Source organism: Chiloscyllium plagiosum, chromosome 8 (assembly GCF_004010195.1).
Source record: "Chiloscyllium plagiosum isolate BGI_BamShark_2017 chromosome 8, ASM401019v2, whole genome shotgun sequence".
Taxonomy (NCBI): Eukaryota; Metazoa; Chordata; class Chondrichthyes; order Orectolobiformes; family Hemiscylliidae; genus Chiloscyllium; species Chiloscyllium plagiosum.
Window position 1 is genome coordinate 89,311,982 of NC_057717.1, and position 5,922 is coordinate 89,317,903.

At 43.5% G+C, this 5,922-nt stretch overlaps 2 protein-coding genes across 2 annotated transcripts in view; one reads left to right on the forward strand and one right to left on the reverse strand.

Annotated features, from left to right (window-relative positions):
* The window catches only part of tecrb (trans-2,3-enoyl-CoA reductase b), a 101,884-nt gene that overhangs the window by 92,306 nt on the left and 3,656 nt on the right, over positions 1–5,922 (reverse strand). The gene's annotated exons all lie outside the window — the stretch shown is intronic.
* The window catches only part of nxnl1 (nucleoredoxin like 1), a 73,170-nt gene that overhangs the window by 29,983 nt on the left and 37,265 nt on the right, over positions 1–5,922 (forward strand). The window contains exon 2 of the mRNA XM_043694708.1: positions 4,634–4,809. The gene's annotated coding sequence lies outside the window, so the exon portion shown is untranslated. The remainder of the gene's footprint in view (positions 1–4,633; positions 4,810–5,922) is intronic.

Sequence of the window (5,922 nt, forward strand, 5' to 3'; positions counted from 1 at the left end):
GTTGAGAGGTGACTTAATTGAGACATATAAGATAATTACAGGATTAAATAGGGTGGACAATGGGAGCCTCTTTCCTCGGAGGGTGGTGGACTGCACAAGGGAACATAGCTTTAAATTGAGGGGTGATAGATATAGGACAGATGTCAGAGGTAGGTTCTTTACTCAGTAGTAGGGGTGTGGAATGCACTGCCTGCAACAGTAGTAGACTCACGGACTTTAACGTCATTGGATAAACATATGGATGAAAACAGAATATTGTAGGATTGGTTCCACAGGTCAGCACAACATCGAGGGCCGAAGGGCCTGTTCTGCTCTAACATTCAATGTTCTAACTCTCCTTTTCAACCTCTGCCTTTGCAGTCCCGTTCCCCCCCAAAGCAAAACGCTCAGAGACATAGTATAGTTTTACCTCCATCTTTATTCCAGGACCTAGAGGGAGAGAGAATGATCACCCATGTGCAGAGACATGAGTTCACTGTCTTCTCTGGAAAAGCATTTTCTCAACGAACTATATAGTCATTTTATAGAGATGAGCATCCAGTTAAGGCAAAATACATATTGATTGGGTGACCATTACAATTAGTGAGCATCAATAGTAAAGATTAAGCCATCTGCTGTTACACATTGAATAACTGGCTTCACATAATGAATACTTTTCACCTTGTTAAGATGACCTCACAAACTGAATGCGACTTCACCTTGTTAAATGGCTATACATAATGAATGCTTTTCCACCTTGTTAGCCCATTACCCTTGACTCCAGCACCCCATTATTAACTAAGTTCTTATCTGATCTGCGTCATGGTCAGCAAAACCTCTTGTTTCACAAAACTCAGAACTTAACTCTTTCCCTGCCTGCTTATACCCTATACACATTCTCACTGTCAGCTGAGGTGTGGTGCCCCTCAGGTTAAGCCACCACCAGTTATCTCTCTCCGATCAGAGGCATCCCTTTCGTCTGGTAAGACAATGCCAGCTTTACCGTTACGATATTAAAATCTTGGAAACTGTTCATTCACAACATTTATACCATACACGATGATAAACAAAACAAGATATACAAAGTCCTTTTAGATTTTTTTAATCAATTGGTTCAGATATGTTATGACATTTCAGAGGACTGGAGCCAAGCCACCTGACCCAGAGTTTGGGACATTACTCCTGCAGCACAGGACCCTAAAGAATCAAGGATTGGCTGGAAAACCAGCAATGCTGGTCAGCACAGGGACAGAAACTGCAAAATTGTCATGATTAGCATCATGTTCAATTATCATGGGAGGAATTGTAATTCTGAAATTCATATTTCTCATTTCTGTACTTTTCTAATTTATCGCTATTTTATATTTTAGAACATTTGCCATGCCGGACTTCTAATTTCTTTATTTTCTAATTACTTTTTCCAAGAATTTGTATTCAACAATCTGCACTGAGAAACCATTGGACCTAAGATGGTGCCAGAAGTGGTACCTTGTAAACTTTTCACTGTACACATATGAAGCTAATTCGATTCAACCAGTGTGCAGAGATTTTTTAAAGCCAATCTGTCTGGACTGTTATGATGCAACATCATAGGACTTAAACCTAGACCTTCTAACCTAGGCATGTGGACATGACCACTATCAAAGAACCCCCACAAAGCCCTTTTATAGCTGTTAAATTGGGGGTACTGATTATTCTCATTATCACTCAGAAATCAAACAATGTTGGCAGTTTACATAGAACAATACAGCGCAGTACAGGCCCTTTGGCCCTTGATGTTGCGCCGATCCAAGCCCACCTAACCTACACTAGCCCACTATCCTCCATATGCTTATCCAATGTCCGTTTAAATGCCCATAAAGAGGGAGAGTCCACCACTGCTACTGGCAGGGCATTCCATGAACTCACGACTCGCTGAGTAAAGAATCTACCCCTAACATCTGTCCTATACCTACCACCCCTTAACTTAAAGCTATGCCCCCTTGTAATAGCTGACTCCATACGTGGAAAAAGATTCTCACTGTCAACCCTATCTAAACCCCTAATCACCTTGTACACCTCTATCAAGTCACCCCAAACCTTCTTTTCTCCAATGAAAACAACCCCGAAGTGCCTCAGCCTTTCCTCATACGATCTCCCTACCATACCAGGCAACATCCTGGTAAACCTCCTCTGCACCCGCTCCAGTGCCTCCACATCCTTCCTATAATATGGCGACCAAAACTGCACACAATACTCCAGATGCGGACGCACCAGAGTCTTATACAACTGCAACATGACCTCAGTACTCCAGAACTCAATTCCTCTACCAATAAAAGCCAGTACGCCATATGCCTTCTTCACCGCACTATTTACCTCAGTGGTGGGCAAGTTGTTGGAGGGAATCCTGAGGGACAGGATTTACATCTATTTGGATAGGCAAGGACTGATTAGGGAGAGTCAACACAGCTTTGTGGGAAATCATGTCTCACAAACTTGATTGAGTTTTTTGAAGAAGTAACAAAGAGGATTGATGAGGGCAGAGCGGTGGACATGATCTACGGTGGACTTCAGAAAGGCATTCGACAGTTCCCCATGTGAGACTGATTAGCAAGATTAGATCTCATTGAATACAGGGAGAACTAGCCATTTGGATATAGAACTGGCTTGAAGGTAGAAGACAGAGGGTGGTAGTGGAGGGTGGCTTTTCAGACTGGAGGTCTGTTACCAGTGGAGTGCCACAGGATCAGTGCTGGCTCCACTGCCTATCGTCATTTACATAAATGATTTAGATGTGAATATAAGAGGTATAGTTAATAAGTACAACGGGATCTTTATCAGATGGGCCATTGGGCCAAAGAGTGGTAGATGGACTTTAATTTAGATGAACGTGAGGTACTGCAATTTGGAAAGGCAAATCAGAGCTGAACTTATACACTTAATTGTAAGGTCCTGGGGAGTGTTGCTGAACAAAGAGATCTTGGAGTGTGTTTTCATAGTTCCTTGAAAGTGGAGTTGCAGTAGAGGGGATAGTGAAGGCGGCATTTGGTATGATTTCCTTTATTAGTCACAGCATCGAGTACAGGAGTTGGGAGGTCATGTGTAATCTGAATAGAACATTAGTTACCCCACTTTTGGAATCGTATTTGCAATTCTGGTCTCCCTTCTATGGGAAGGATGTTGTGAAACTTTAAAGGGCTCAGAAAAGATTTACATGGATGTTGCCAGGGCTGGAGGATTTGAGCTATAGGGAGAGGTTAAAAAGGCTCGGGTTGTTTTACCTGGAGCGTCAGAGGCTGAAGGTTGACCTTATAGAGGTCTTTTCCCTGGGGTGGGTGTGTCTAGAACTAGAGGGGCATATGTTTAGGATGAGAGGAGAAACATTTACCAAAGGACCTAAGGGGCAACGTTTTCATGCAGTGTGTGGTGCATGTCTGGAATGAGCTGCCAGAGGAAGTGTTGGAGGCTGACATAATTACAACATTTAAAAGACATCTGTGTGGGTACGTGAATAGGAATGGTCTAGAGGGATACGGGCCAAGTGCAGACAAATGGGAATAAATTAATTTAGGATATCTGGTCGGCATGAACTTGTTGGACCAAAGGTCTATTTCTGTGCTGTATACCTCTATGACTCTATGAGCAAATGATTAACCTAGAGCAGAATAGCTTCATAGCTCTCCAGTTGCTAGGTTTTTCCCCCTCTTTGGTACAAAACAATTGTACCAAAGAAGGTTGCTGGGATACACTGAGCCCAGTAAAAACAGAACCATAGCTAAAAAGGAGAGCACACAACATCCCATCCAAACATTAGCACCTTGTAACAGGCAAGTCAGTCTGAAATGGTTACACTACTACCACACATAGGCACTGCAAGATCAAAGATAGAAAAATGAAATAAATCAGTTGCCTTTTGGTAACATCGGTTGAGGGAGGAATATTGGCTGAACAACATAAATGACTGGCTATGGCATCAAGATAGATTCAATCAAAAAGACAGCTACTCTGACAATGCAGTATGCTCTAATTACTGCATTACCCAGATTGTTACAACTGTCCTTAAAAAGCTTCTAAATTATGGAAATCTGTCAAAACCCTGCAGCCCTCTCCTAATCCAGTGTCAGCCGAGGTTCAGCTCAGTTAGAAGTCATGGATTCAGTCACATTAGTAGGTATGAACACAAAGTAGATTCTTCAATTCAGGTGCTATATTTTTGGATGCAACATTAAAAAAAAAGAGGCACTGATCTGAGCATAAGTTGTTAACAGGGTAGTTCTGCTAGTTTCCTAAAAAACCTTTACTTGCATCACATTATCTGGTCAGTTATTACATTTGCTACCTAGGGAATTCTGCTATGCTCAAATTGGCTGCCACATTTTCTTGGAGAAAGTGAGGGCTGCAGATCAGAGCTGAAAATGTGTTGCTGGAAAGGCGCAGCAGGTCAGGCAGCATCCAAGGAACAGGAGAATCGACGTTTCGGGCATAAGCCCTTCTTCAGGAATTCCTGAAGAAGGGCTTATGCCCGAAACGTCGTTTCGCCTGTTCCTTGGATGCTGCCTGACCTGCTGCGCTTTGCCACATTTTCTTCCACAGCAATGCAATGGTAAAAGAAAGTACTTGAGTGTAAAAAGGTTGTGAAATATATTTCACAATCAAGTCTTTTTCTTCCCCCCAGGCAATGAAAACTTGCATGGTCAGTTGAGCAATAACAGTGCAAAGTACAGCTGCAAGGCCTTCCACTATCAAACTGCCAGTTGATATTTCACAATCATGACTCTGGTACAAAGAAAGGCAACTCGGGTGAATGAGGAGACACCAACAGGAGAGAGAAAGAACAGATTTCAACATGCTGTAAGTGTGTGAAATAATTTTAGTTCATGCTGATGTACAGCAGCAAATGGGCTACTTGGAGACAGTAAAGACTATAAATGCTGGAAGCCAAAGTCAATTGATGTAAAGCTGAAGAAGCACAGCAGGTCAGATAGCATCAGAGGAGCAGGAAAGTCAACGTTTCAGGCTAGAATCCTTCATCAGGACTTGGGAGTTGGAAGGGAACCCAGAAATAAACAGAGGGATGTGGGGTGGCACTGGGAAAGGGTAGGTGTGTTGATGATAGGTGGATGCAGGTCAGGAGTAATCGTGATTCGTTAGTGGGGAGGGGTGGAGTGGATAAGTGAATACTAAGATGGACAGGTTAGGTCAGGACATGGAATGAGGCTGGGAGTGTGAGATACTTAAACTGGTAAACTCTATATTGAGGCCATTGGACTGTAAACTCCTAAGGCAAATAGAAGATCTTGTTCCTCCAGTTTGCATTTCACCTCATGGTGGAGGAGGCCTAGAATGGACATATCACCAGAGGAGTGGGAGGAGAAGTTGAAGTGGATGGCAACCGCGAGGTCATGTTGATTGGTACTTGTGGAGCGCAGGTGCTCTACAAACTGGACTCCAAATCTGCCTTCAGTCTCCCCAAAATAGGAGACCAGAAGCAATGGATACAATAGACCAGGTTGGAAGACATGCAGGTGAAACTCTGATCTGAAAGGATTGTTTGGACAGAGTGGAAAGGGGAGGTGCAGGGACAGGTTGGTGAGAGTGTAGAGCTGACAAGGGAGTTGCAGGTGAACGGTCACTATGGAAATGAGATATGGGTGGGGAAGGAAATATTGTTTTGGTGGTGGAGTCTGATTGTAGGTGACGAACGTGGTAGAGGATGATGGGGAAAGTGAGGACTGCAGATGCTGGACCCAGAGTTGAAATGTGTGGTGCTATAAATGCTGGAAGTCAAAGTCAATTGATGTAAAGCTGAAGAAGCACAGCAGGTCAGGCAGCATCCGAGGGGCAGGAGAATCGACGTTTTGGACATAAGCCCTTCTTCAGGAATGAGGCTGGTGTGCCAAGCGCGCGGAGATAAAAGGTAGGGGGGAGGGAATTTGGGGGAGGGGCGCTGGGAATATGATAGGT